General features: G+C 49.8%; 1 long non-coding RNA gene across 2 annotated transcripts; it reads left to right on the forward strand.

Moving 5' to 3' along the window:
* The first annotated feature begins 58 nt into the window (after nucleotides 1-58).
* LOC102147757 (uncharacterized) lies at nucleotides 59-13,486 on the forward strand. Of its 2 annotated transcripts, XR_011421017.1 has the most exons (5): nucleotides 59-419; nucleotides 2,158-2,217; nucleotides 2,341-2,434; nucleotides 8,320-8,585; nucleotides 12,406-13,486. It is a non-coding gene; the product is annotated as an uncharacterized lncRNA (long non-coding RNA). The 2 variants fall into 2 exon arrangements; XR_002809913.2 differs by lacking the exon at nucleotides 2,158-2,217.
* Nucleotides 13,487-14,213: the final 727 nt, after the last annotated feature.

Genomic DNA, 14,213 nt, shown 5'->3' on the forward strand with positions numbered 1-14,213 from the left:
AGGCATTGTGACGTGCATGCCAGGGGGTTATAAAAGCTGAGCGCCTGCCCAAGGCCTTGCTGAGGAAAGAGATGGCTTCACGTGGAGCGTCTCCTGCTCCTCCTACTCTTTGCAGCGTTCTCCACGGCATTCGCCATCCCAGAGGAAAGTGAGCCCCCCTCCTCCCACTCATTCTGACCCGGGGCCTCTCGGCCACACCCTGCAATCCACCTTCATGTTCCCATGCGCCTTCATGTGGTCCCATAAGGCCCTGCACCCGCACCTGGTGCCTCATGAACTCCCCAACCCAGGGCTCTTAACTACTCAGTTACCATGTGGCAGGGGTAAGTCTGATGCTGGGAATCAAGAGTACGAGGACACTTACCCAGGTGGGGAGGCCCCTCCCAGAACTCTGGCATCGAAACCCACCTCAACATAGGGTGAGTGCAAGCCCCCCAACCCAGCTCAGCTCAGGAAAAATGAGTCCCCAGGATGCCCAACCAGCTGTGAGCCCCCCAACCCAGCTGAGCACAGGATGAGGGAGTCCCCCAGACACCTGCCAGCACAAGTCCCCTGACCCAGTTCAATACAGTAGGGGGAACAAGTCCCTTGGACACCAGGCCAACTGTGAGGCCCCCAACCCAGCTGAGAACAGGGTGAGTGAGTCCTCCAACCCAGCACAACAAAGGGCAGCCGCTGACCCCTGCACCCCGTCCCTGGGGACCCCACCCAGTTGTACACCAAGTATGTAGCCCCAAGTTTCCACTGGATGTTCCCCAAGTTCCTTGTCTGGCTGTGGCTGTCAGCTCCTCTGCCAGGCCCAGGTGAGCTGCCTGGAAGAGGCTGCTCCCTGGTAGAAGAAAAATACCTTCTACCAGTCATCGTGCGCCCCACAACCCCGAGAAAATGAAAAGCTGAGAATCTGAGCCCAGAAGTTGCAGAGTGAGGAGAGCGGCCTCAGAAACTTCCCATCACCTCCTGGCAACCTTGGCCCTGGCTGTATCCCTGGCTCCCGGGGCTGCCCCAACCGCCAGAAAAAGGAAGAACCAGTCCCAGCAGCCCCTCCTGCCCAATCTGTAAAACTGATGGAAGGCCAGGAGACGGGGCAGGAAGAACCACCTGAACACAAAAAAGTGGGGCATCTTGACCCAGACGTGAGAAATCTGAGGCCACCTGTCCAGGCAGAAATCCATCTTCCAGTGGAGGGGCCGGTCAGGGGCTGTCTGTGAAGGCAGAGGTTGCTGCTGCCTCTGTTGGAGGTGGGCTGGGAAACAGTGGTTCATGGCCAGGTGCCGAGGCCTGGCTGGTGCTTGGCCCAATTCAGAGTACAGACATCCTGATGGGTAACACTGCCAAGATGCTGGTGGGCTCATGGCCTGAAGATTTTCAACTTGGGACCGACTTCAGCCTGAAGTCCTGGTGGCATATGACTTGAGGAGCCTTTTTCTTCTGAGTTCTCTTGATCAGAGGCAGCAAAGCCTGCCTGAAATATCTGCTTGTCAACTTGGCGTCACAGGAAGGACACAACTTAAAGAACTTGCCAGAGAGCCAGGGCTTCCTGGACACAGCATAAGATGAGGAGGGGGACCGCGAGCAAATTCTAGAGACCCAGGCCCTGAGCAGAGGAGTCCTTGGCAGGGCGCTCCTGGCTAAGGACAAGCACTCCAGATTGGAGGGGGAGGGGGAGGCCTTATGAGATCAGGCTGAGCAGGGGGGTCAGCTGCAGGCCGAGGTCCGTGAGCCGGAGGGAGAGCTGTGGGGAAAAGCGGGGATTCCTGAAAGCTTTTGCCTTCCAGGGTACATTTTCACTGCCCATCCCAGGAGGGTGCAGAGGGGAGCTGGGGTGGAATGTGGGGCACCTCCTTAAGTGAAGGTGGCGTGAGCTTCGTTATATGTGTTTTAAATAAATGCATGGGAATACAAGAGAAGCGTCCCGGGTAATGGTGATGTGCAGCCTGGGTTCACAGTCCGTGCACCCGCCACAGGAAGCCTCGCGTTCTCCGGCTGGTTGGGTCTTGACAGGGCAACTGTCTAATTTGACCCTGAGAACAGAGCCATGAGGTGGGCAGGGTCCCCACAGCTCTGAGAAGGTGTCGGTGTGTTACAGAGAGCTGACACAGCACAACCTGCCCCACCCCGTGAACACTTTTCACACGTGTTGACTCCTTTAAAACTCAGAGCCAGTGCTGAGGTGGCACCATGCTGATAGAAAAGCAGAAGCGGAGTGTCTGCACACAGGTATTTCTGCATAGACCGTTTCTGCCCGACACCTCACAGCCAGTTTGTGGCAAAACTTGGGTTTGGACCCTGAAGTTATGGCTCCAAACTCCGGCCACAGCAGCAGGTGCTTCTCACCCGCAGGTTCCTGTCTGATGCAGGCCTTTGATGAGCAGCTGTGAGGGAGAGACCAGAGTGGAGAGAGGCCAGAGGTGTGGGACGCCTTCCCTGTCTCTGGGTGAGTTGGTGTGGGTTGAGGGCGGCAGGTGAGGCACTAGAGGGAGGGGACCAGGATGGTGGACTGCATGCTCAGAGCCACGGAAGCGCCGAGGGACTGGGGGAGACGTCAATTTGCTCTGGCTGTTCTAGGTGCCGGGCTGGATGGACAGAGTGGGGTGGAGCGGGAGACAGGTGGGAACAGGTGCATCTGGGAGACTGGAGGGTGTCGGTGGACGGAGGGAGGTTGTGGCCTCCAAGAGGCAGAGCTGAGAATCGGTGATGAATTGGGGGTCGGGGCGGGGGGGGGGGGGAGGACACCAAGGTTCCAGACTCAGCTCTCCTAGGCAGTGGTCCCTCTCAGCTCCAGGCACCGTGGGCTGGAGCTCAGGTGAGGTGTGGATCCCAATGAGGAGGGCCTGCCTGTGGCTCAGGTGGAGGTGGAGGTGGAGAGCCTGGAGCTGTGGCCCAGGGACAGTGCTCGAGGCAACTGGGCATAAACTAACGAGAGTCATCAAGAAGGCTGGGTCTCTGGGGGAAGATGAAGGGGACTGGGATGGTATTTACACCAGTTGGAGGGCTGCTGGTTTCAGGAGACAGCGGGGAGGGTGGTGGAGTCCAGGTAGCTCGGACCTGAGGGGAAGTGGCTCAGAGCTGGTGTTAACGTGATAAATGTCGGTGTCAGATGGTGAGGACGGGGAGGAGGTGCAATTTAAGAAGTGACATTTGGTGGAGGTGGACACTGTGTAGGACCTGGACCACTGGGCTGGCCTTCCCACAAGAAGAGGCAGCATTTCACACTCACTTCCTGTCAACTGGGGACCCCAGGTCTTCTGCGCTGGGCAGGGTCTGAGGGGCAGAGGTCAGAGGGCGCAGGGTGCCCTTGTGGGATCTCAGCACTGGGAACCTCCTCTGCTCAGCTGCTCAGACCCAGCCCACCGGCACCCTGGGTATCAGGACACAGCAGCCTCCTGGAGGCAAGCAGGGCCAGGACCCGAGTTTGGGGGTGTGATTGGGAACTGCTCACTTCTGAGCCCCCAGTTCTTTCATCTGTAAAATGCAGATGACTAGGGCAGGGATGGGATGGAGTGAGCAGGAGGCAGGAGATGGCAGGGTTTGGGGAGGGGATGTTAGGGCCAGGAGACTGATGGAGTTGCAGGGAGGGAGGGTCCACTGTGGGCCGGCTCCTTGTCCTGGCCCTTCCTTCCTGAAGGCAGAACATCAGCTCTGGGAGGAGCGCACTCTGGGTGCTGCCTCTGCCCCACACCGGCTGTCTCTGCCCGCCTCGGTCACAGGCTGCCCAGTCCAGCACCTGCTTTCCCCAGACTCCTCCTGTCTCCTTCATTGCTGCTCTGCCCTGCTAGGTCAGGGCCCTGGGGCTGCAGGGAAGCTTGGAGCTCCAGAGAGCCAGAGTGGGAGAGCTAGCTTTAGGGAGCTATTCTGTGACATGTTGACAAACACCGCATTAGTATATATATATATTTTGAAGTATTTATAGATTCACAGGAAGCTGCTGATATTACAAAAAGGTCCCAGGTACCCTTCACCCATTTTGCCCCAGTGATAACATCTTACATCACTGTGAACAATATTGATGCCATGAAGCCGATATTGGCACAATGTGCATGTCTGTTTCTGTCATTTTATCATGTGTACATTCTCGTAACCAACAGCACAATCCACGTGCGAAACTGCTCCATCAGGACAAAGATCCCCCTTGTGCTGTGCACCTCTATCCCTACCATTCCTGTCCGAGGCAGCCAGCAATCTGTTCTCCGTCTTGGGAGTTTTGTCAATTCGATAATGTTACGTAAATGGAATCATACAGCTGTGACCTTCTGAGATTGGTTGGGTTTTTTCCACTCAGTGTAATGTCACTGAGTTGTGTGTATCAATAGTTCTTTACTGAGTACGGTTCCATGGTGTGGACGTACCACAGGTTGTTCATTCACCTTTTGAGGGACATTTTGAGGGCCAATTGAAAGCCCAGTGACCCAGCTCAGCACTGGACAAGGGAGTCCCCTGGACACCTGACCATCCGCAAGAACCCCCAACCCAGCTTAGCACAGGGAGACTAAGCCCCCAGGACACTCAGCCCACCAGAAGCCCTCTTATTCAGCTCAGCCTAGGGCGAATGAGTCCCCTGGACACTCAGCCAGCTGCGAACCCCTGAGCCAGCTCAGCATAGGAAGGGCATGGGTTTACATGTTCCACGTATAGGACAAAGGCCAAAAGAGCAGGTAACCTGGGAGAAGAAGAGTTTGAGTTGAGCTCAGAGTTAGGCACAAACCAGAACATGCGAAGCCCTTAAGCTGCGATGAGGAATTTGGATTTTATGCAAATCATCTGACCACAGTCCAAATCCAAATTAAGGCCAAGCTCAGAAACAGGTGCTTACCTCATTGGTCAAAGTAGTTTTAGATAATCATATAGTCCTTGATTATCTACTTGCTGAGTAAGGAAGCGTCTGTCCAGTGGTGAACACTCCCTGTTGCACGTGGATAAATGCCTCTGGGGAAGTAGAAACCCAATTACATAGAATTAGAGAGCAAGCAAATTGGTTACAACTAATTTCCCCTAACAATCCACTGTCTTTTTTTTTTTTTTTTTTTTTTTTTGGTGAGGAAGATTGTCGCTGAGCTAACATCTGTGCCAATCTTCCTCTATTTTGTATGTGGGACACCACCACAGCATGACTTGATGAGTGGTGTGTAGGTCCGCACCCAGGATCCGAACCAGTGAACCCCGGGCTACTGAAGCAGAGAACATGAGCCTAACTACTAGACAAGCAGGCCGGCCCTTCCATTATCTTTGATTTGTTCAGCTGGTTCTCTTCAGGCCTGGGCTCCTGATTTACAACCATCCTGCAAACTGGGCTTATAGTATTATTCCTTATCTTTCTCTGTATATTTGTTGTAAAGTTCTGTACCTATTGCCTGTCAAACCTCTGTAAAAACAATGTACCCAGTAAGGTGATGCTAGCTCAGTGCTTTGAGATGATTTCCAATGCCTATGACCTTGGAGAAATACAGACTTAGATGGGAAATGGCTGAGAGTTTTCCCTCCTAACCTTCCTTGTTATTCCAATGTGGCCTAAATGGTTTCCAACCACTATGTACCTTCCATCCATCGTGGGACATGACAGCCAGGAAAAGTTCTTCCTGTTACTGAGCGACAAAACCACTACATGCAGAGGACCAGACTCCTGATCAGTGATGCTTTCAGAGAAAGATCCTGATCAAAAGGGGAATATGTGGAAATTGATAAAGGAAACCTCAGCTAAAGTGGAATCAGGAAGGCCTGTAGGGGAAGCTCTTATGCCCTATCGTACATCGTCAGTTACTCCAAACAGGAAGACACATAAGCTTGCACCTCTGGCAGGAAGTGCAACTACTTTACTACTCAAGGAAGATTTCTCTCTCCTCCTGGCAACAGCCCAGCCAATGAGAAGCACCACAGCACAGCCAATGAAAAGCTGTGGCCACCCTGAACTATTACTTTCCTCCAATGGACTTTCGATTAGAACAGCCACTCCCTACTCCCCTTTTGCTCCGTAAAAGCAAGTGCATTCCTTTGTCTCTCTGGATTTGCCTGTGGTTCACCGTAGCATGCACATCCTAAACTGCAATTCTTTGCTGATCCCATATAAACTCTTTTTTTGCTGGAGAAATAACTAGCTGTCTACTTGCTTAAGGTCAACACTGTTCATCCTTGGGTCCCCCATTGACCCCCAAATCTTTGTTAAGCACCTGTGCCTTACAGCATGGTTCCCATGAGTAGGACAGGGTACTCCCCTGGACCCAGCATGGGCCTGCTCTGTTGTTGGTGAACCATTTATTGAATGCAAGTGGAGACAATGAGTTCCTGGGGAAGATGGAGCCTCGAGATGGCAGGACCACCGGGAGGATGAAGCCCCAGTCTGGGGGGCCCGTCACCACACACGTTCGGGTGCCGTCCAGGCTACTGGCACTTTGCACCAACGTGGAGCAGGCACTGGCCTCAATTGCCTCCTAGCCTGCGCTGCTCAGGGCAGCATCTCTGGCCTCGTGTGTCCACTGTTCCAGAAAACCAGATCCATTCCTGAAATGGGAAAAGAAAAATGAAGAACAAATTTTCTACAGCACAGAGAAACATCCAAATAAAAGACACAATAGCTTGCCTGCCTGTGGACAGCTGGAACCATCAGAGGCTGGTCCACTTCATGGGCTGTTCACACCAGCAGCTTCTGGGTCGTGCTGATCCCACTCAACCTGGACATTCGCAAGCTTTCAAAAGGCACCAGTGCTCCGGAGTTTCCACCAGCCATGAGAGCAATGAACTCGATGCTTCTCACACATCACTTTTCTGTCAAGTTGGGTGTAGGGGATGATGCAGGTGAACATTTCTCTCTATAAATGTTGGTGAAAAGTGCTGTATCAAGAGGCACTTAGGTCTGGCTGGGTTGGAGTGTTGAGTGAGCTCCGTAAGGGTGACCTTGTCTGTCTGGTTCCCAATCTAACTCCACCCAGGGCATCCCTCATACACCGCTCTTGCAAAGAGACTCAGTAAAGGTTTGTTGAATGAATGTGTGCATCGAAAAATGAGGCACCAGGGCCAGAAGGGGTGTGGGTGGCAAGTGGCCCCATTCCAGATCCGGGGCACCCAAAAGAAGGACTCCTACCCTTTTGATTTCAGGGGCCAGTAATAGTCCTCAGCACCTGGTAGGGTGCCACCTTTCTATTTTCAGAAATAACCTGAAGTGCAGTTCTGTCCACATTGCTGCCTTCTCATCAAAGGAGGGAGATTTTCCCACCAATAGGGAAGGACACAACGTCAGAGAAAAGCCAGTCCCCTTGGAGAAATGGGGACAGGTGGCTGATTGTGCAAACCAGGCCCCTTTGAGGGTGAAGGGAGGTGCCCCACCATCACAGGACATGGGGACAACAGGCATCACCAGTGGTCGGGCACAGAGGTTGTGCAGTCACCCTGCCGGGAAAGGGTGCTGTGACTTCCTCGGCTGGCTGCAGGTGTTCTGCGGAGCCTGGTGTCCTGGAAGCCACATGAAGAAGATGCTCAGGGAAGCAGGGGTGGTCAGGTGTGTCAGCGCCCCTGAGAGGGCAGGACGGCTGGCGCCGGGTGAGGTGGTCCTGCCGGTCCCCTTGTGTCCCTCTTGCTGGTTCTGTGTGCCACCCCCAGCTTCTGCATGGCGGGCCCCTGCAGAGGCCTGCCCTGTGTGACTGGCTGCTCAGGCTGCAGGTTCAGGGAGCGGAAGCACCTGGCGGTTATGTCCCCCTGGGGCACCCTGAGCCCTCCAGCCGTGGCAGACTGGCGTTGTAGGAGGCAGGTGCACCTTGTGCCCAGGGTCCCCAGGATCCTCTGGCGCCCGCACCTCGGGGGTGTTCGGCAGGCGGGCTGGGGGCCGCAGGCCCGGCCGAGGCTGGAGGGGACGCTGTCCCTTCGGATGCCCCTGCGGGCGGGCCTGGACGGCACGGCTCCCTCCCAGGCTCCGTAATGAGAGCACGGACGAAGACGGGTGGAACCGCTGCTTAAGTGATTTCTCACCTTCAATGGTGGACTGGTAGCTATTTTACCTAGTGTCTTCTATTTGAATACGCTAAGTTTCCCCTGCTTATCACCATCTCTGGCCCCACGTGTCTGCAACCAGGTGATCATTTAGGGAACCTCTTGGATGCCTTGTGACCATTCAAGCCCTCCGCTGGCCTCAGGTCGGGCTCCTGTGCCAGCTGCGGCTGTGGGAGGAGAGCGGCCTCGCCGTGTCGTGGGTGCCGCTGCTGCCTCGGAGCCCCTGTGTGCCCAGCTTCTGAAAGAACGAGATCTCGGCAGCGCTGACAGCCAGTCAGAGGCTCATACTAAGAGCCAGGTCAGCCTGGGGCCCTTATCACCCTTCTGCTTCCCATCCCCAAACAGAGCCAGCCAGGACCCTGCGGGAGTTCCAGAACCATCAGCGTCAACACGGGCCCAGGATGCAGGCGGCCCAGGACTGGGATGTCCCCGCCTCACAGCGGTCAGGGGTGGGGCTGGAGGAAATCACAGAACACAGAATTCAGAGATGGAGTGTGGTGACAGCGGCTGACCTGTCCTCCAGGCAAGACCTTCCACCAGCAAAAAGATTATGACTTGCTAAAGGCTCAGATGATGAGCATTTTTTAGTAATAAAATATTTCTTAATTAAGGTATGTATTGCTTTTTAGACATAATGCTATTGCATGCTTAATAGACTACAGTGTGGTGTAAACATAACTTTTGTATGCACTGAGAAACCAAAAAAATTGTGTGACGCTTTATTTCGATATTCGCTTTATTGTGGTGGTCTGGAACTGAACCCACAATATCTCCGGGGTCTGCCTGTACAACATGACAGAGTCACCCTGTGAATATCCATTAGTTTCCAGTGGAAATAGTGTGGTTCTGCTTCCCAGCCCCAGAGGGCTTCTCAGCTCAATTAAACAAGTTGAACCAATGTTAAAATATTTCTTTTATTGACCTAAAGCAGGCATGGGTGTTAGGTGGAATATGCTAGTCAATTAAATTTTCCAGTGGGGTGAGGACTAATCCATTTCTTTCCCAAAGACTCCAGAGCATTCCCCTTTCTCCTGTGACTTCCACCTTAAGAAATGAACATTGTAATCAGAAGAAGAGAGAAGTAAGGTGGCCTTTAGGACAATGTTTCTGAAAATGGAGTCTCAGACCATCAAGGCCCTGTTAAAAGCATGGATTTCTGGGCCCCCTTCAGATGCCCCTGGGGAACCCTGTGGGTGTTGAACTCCAGGGACCCCCTACAATTGGAGAACAGTTTAGTGAGGGGGTCTCAGAGCAGGTCCCAACAGCCATTTTCATTGCTGCCTTTCACAGTTAATTCTAGCGACACATTTTCTAAATGCACCATTGTTTTAAGTGATCTTTTTTAAAGAACCAACTCTAGGTTCTGCCATTTCCAATCAATCTTAGCTTTTGCAGCCCTGCCAGTTCTCATAGACACTTGACACTTCCTGCCATCTGCTATGGAGTAGCTTTGGGGAAAGAGATGATTTCCTCTCCTCTTTCTCAACCCCTACCCTCGGCTTTTTCTGTTTAACTAAAAAAAGTCAGAAATGGGGAAATTTATATTTTTAGAGGATCTTTTCCTAGCTGTGCTAGGGCTGTAGCTGGTGATCTGGTGGCAGAAGAAATTCCTGATGGATAAAATGTGCCATGTCTAGATGTTCCAGCAACAAAATTGTGCCCTTGAAGTGAGAGCGTGGCCCCAGATGGGGTCCTTTGGGAGCCCTCAACATGGGAACAAGACTGTTTCAGACGACTCTGGGAGAGGCCAGTGCAATAGGGCCCTTCATGATTCCACCCCCTCACTGTCATCACCTTCTGGGGCATATGCTCCCTCCTCAACCTGGAGTAGAGAAGCCATTTGTAGATTGAGATGGTTAAGCCTCACTATACAATTACCCCAGGAAAAATGCATAAATGGGTTGGCATGACTTTGTTATATATGTGTTTGTTATATAACTCACTGACCCACCTCCTTCTGGGGAATTCAACACAAATGCCCATCACCTGATAAATAGATAAACCAAATGAGGTGTATCCATAAAATGAAATATTATTTGGCCATAAAAAGGAATGCATGAACCTGAAAACATTATGCGAAATGAAAGCAGTCACAAAAGGTACTTGATGGGCCATGCAGGACCAGAGCGACAGTGCATCTGTAGCCAAGTGGCAAATCCACAGTGAGGGCTCTAGGGAGAGAAACTGAAGTATGACTCAGCAATCTGGTCCCGGGGTATGGCCCCGACATTTACCAGCTTTATGGCCTTAGTCAAGACTTGAACTTCTCTAAACTTGAAGTTTCTCATCAGTGAAATTAGGATAACGGTGCCCTCATTTGTGAGGATCAAATGAGACTGTGTTCAGTGCTATGGGAGTTTGTTATGCAAATAGGCCCCCAATCACTTTTTTGTGTCTCTCCACCCTTAGTGGTTCACTCTCACATTGATTCTGGGATTAGCCATGTGACTTGCTTTGACTGATGGTGCCTTAGCAAACATAATTCAAGCAGAGGCTTAAATACTGTGTTTTGGTTCTTGCCTTCTTACACCACACACAAGTCTACCATGTGAAGACGCCTGGGCTAGCCTGCTGGAGACTGTGGCTCTGCTGTCAGCCAGCCCAACCACCAGCCATGTGAGTGGGGCTGTCTTAGACCATTCTATCCCCATTGAGCTGCTAGATGACTGCAGCCATAAAAGGACTCCAGGTGCAGAAGAACCAGCCAGCTGATCCCAGCCAAAATTACTGACATAGATGTCAAAGAACACTAGGAACAAGTTTGTAGGCAAGCAAAGTCAGCTTTATTTAAAGTGCTGCAGCAAGGGGGAGTGTAAATGAGAGGAACAGAAGGGGAAGCTGGGAGGGGCTTATTAAGGATTTGGGCATCTGCTGGCTGATTCCATAAAGGGTTTAGGGCAGCAGGAGCCACTTTTTGATTGGGTGCTGTCAGAAAGTCGGGGCAACTTGGTGACTGGATCTCTGGTCATTTTTATCTACAAGGCAGGAGGATTAAAGTGGGACTAGAGTTGTTAGTGGTAACTCATATAAGCTGGAAGAGGGAGATGTTTAGTTGTTCTTGAGTTGTGGAATGTCCTTGTCTCTGTATAGTTTCAGGCATGATCACAAAATTGTCTTGTCTCTGTCTCTCCATCAGGTCAAAGAATGGCCTTGTCTGAGTATTACTTATATGCTGTAAAAATTGTTTGTTTACATTCAGGAACACTATAGCTGCCAACTGTTGGGGCCACTTTTTACTTTCTTACACAGAATCATGAGTAAATAACATGGTTGTCTTAAGCCTCTAAGTTTTGGTATGGTTTTTAATTCAGCAATAGATAACTTCAGTAACTGTAAAGCTCTAAAGTGCTGGGTTATAGATGTAGAAAGATGTAGAAACTCCTGGGTTATAGATGTAGAAAGCCCCAACTTCATGGGATTTCAAGGGGAGGGGATGAGTAGAATGTGGGAAGTTGACCAGGACCTGCCGAGGACAAGGGACAGGCAGGGCCACACACATGCTGCAGACAAGCTTGTCTAGTCACCTCCTCCTTGATTCCAGCTCTGCCTCTTTCAGAGGCTGCTTCCCAGGACTATCTTCCTTTCCCAGGCCCTCCCCATGCAGGGTCCACTCCTGGCTTGAGCAGCAGCAGGGCAAGGTCAGGCTCCCCAAGACCTCTTCTCAGTTAACATCTCTGACAGGCATATGAAAGACTTGATGGTCTGTGCATGAACAATCTATTCTGTTCACAGAGACTTCTTGGGGTTCAGCCATCAGAAACGACAGAGGGCCCTATTTTATTTTTGGTAGAAGGATATACCTGCCCTTGCTCTTGGCACAGGAGGTGCTGACCTATTTTCAACGATGTGTGACTGGGGAGTAATAATTCTTGATTATTGTTTCACCCCTTGAATGACCAATAGCCCAAAAGTGAACTCTTCTGCTTTTCAACCAGATGCTTTTAGCTTAAATCACTGCCGGTCAGGCCCTGGTCATAAATCTCCTGAGGCTAGCTCATGCTTCTTGCACTCACTTCTCCTCCAGCCAAAACCGTCAGTGAAGTTCAGGGAGGAAAGGACAGTAAATCTTGTTTTCCTCTTACAAGTACTCTATAGGGTGTTCCCTACTGACAGTTTAAAAATTGGCTCAAACTTAACCAACTTATGGGAGATATTCTCTCCTTCAACAACAAGGATATGCTTTTCCATTCACGCTCAAAGCCAAAGGCAGTCACTTTATCAGAGTCTGTCAAAGTCAGGGACAGAAAGATCCAGATGACTGAAAAGTGACCACTTATACTGGCTTCGTGAAAAAGAAGAAAGTAAACCCCAGTGGGAAGGCCGGGACATTTGTCTTGGTTCAAGAGGTTCTTAAAAGAAAATGAGAAATACTGACTTCACTTGAGGGTGTTGAATTGTATTTTATATGAAAATTTATTTTTCCAATCACAGGGGACTTTTGAATTTGAATGGACCCTTCCTTCAAACCAGCAGAGAGCCAAACATTGACTAACTGCAGAGTCAGAGCATCAACTCAACCACAATAAACTGGATCATCCGCTCCTGGCTGTACAGTTTGTCAGACAATGTCAACGTTAAGATAGGAATGGAATCCATACTTTGAAGCCACAATCACTCAGCAAAGTATTTCCAGCCTTGATGAAAAGTGCAGTGGCCAGATTCTTGGCTCTGTCCCCCTCTGGCTATCACATAAGGGTTTTATATCTCAGTGCCTTTGTTTGTAGAATGTGCTTGCATCTATCTCCCAGGATTGCTATGAAGAACAAGTAAAAAAAAATACAATTTTTATCTATGGACAGCTAATCTTCGACAAAGGAGCTGAGGGCCTACAATGGAGAAAAGAAAGTCTCTTCAACAAATGGTGCTGGGAAAACTGGACAGCCACATGCAAAAGATTGAAAATTGACCATTCTTTTTCACCACACACCAAAATAAACTCAAAATGGATCAAAGACCTAAAGATTAGGCCTGAAACAATAAGTCTTCTGGAAGAGAATATAGGCAGTACACTCTTTGACATCAGTTTCAAAAGAATCTTTTCGGACACTATAACTCCTCAGCTGAGGGAAACAATAGAAAGAATAAACAAATGGGACTTCATCAGACTAAAGAGCTTCTTCAAGGCAAGGGAAAATAGGACTGAAACAAAAAAACAGCTCACTAATTGGGAAAAAATATTTACAAGCCACTTATCCGACAAAGGGTTAATCTCCATAATATACAAAGAACCCTCTTCCTGAGCTCCTCAAATGCCCCTTGCTGTCCTGGCTGCCTTGATCCTCCTCCACAAAGTCCTCAGTCCTTTCCACAACTGTCAACTGCAGGATTATCATCTGGCACAGCATTCTGTGCTGACGGGCAATCTCAGTGGTTGATGCCAGTTCCCCACTCAACTGTGAAATATGTTGAATGTCCCTCTTGCTTGGATGAGTGACCATTTCATTACTGGGTTAGTTTTAGGCTATTGGCCCTAGCACAAGGTTCTTAATAAATCCCATGAATGAGATTTAAATTTGTTGTCAGTATTTCCTAGCTCAAAGGATAAAACTCCTTCAAGATAGTAAGTTATGACTTGAGGTCCTTTAAGACTTTAATTATTGTTGTAAAGTTTCTTCTCTTCACCACACCCTAAAATTTCCAAACCATGATTTGCTACATGTAAAGTGGGACTTTCCCCTTAGGAAGTTACTTATCATATTAGGTAGGTTATATAAGTAACCCTTAGGTAGCTACTTATTATATTAACTCACTTTCTTAATAGCATGAGTTCTGTGGATTTCTTATTAAATTAACTCATTTCCTTTCTTTTTTTCCTGTTTTAATGAGATATAATTGACATACAGTCATGTGTCGCATAACGATGTTTTGATCAACAGTGGACTGCATATACGATGGTGGTCCCATAAGATTAGTACTATATAGCCTAGGTGTGTAGTAGGCTATCCCACCTAGGTTTGTATAAGTACACACTACGATTTTTTCACAATGACAAAATCACCTAACAATGCATTTCTCAGAATGTATCCCCGTCATTAAGTGCCACATGACGGTATAACATTGTGTACGTTTCAGGCATACGATATGATGATTTGATACATGTATGTATTGTGAAATGATTACCACAATAAGGTTAACACCTCCATCACCTCAAGTAATTACCTTTTCAGTGTGTTGTGAGAATGTTTAAGATCTATTCTCTCGGCAACTTTCAGGTATACAGTCCAGCATTTTTGGTCACC

This window comes from Equus caballus, chromosome 8, assembly GCF_041296265.1.
Source record: "Equus caballus isolate H_3958 breed thoroughbred chromosome 8, TB-T2T, whole genome shotgun sequence".
Classification (NCBI taxonomy): domain Eukaryota; kingdom Metazoa; phylum Chordata; class Mammalia; order Perissodactyla; family Equidae; genus Equus; species Equus caballus.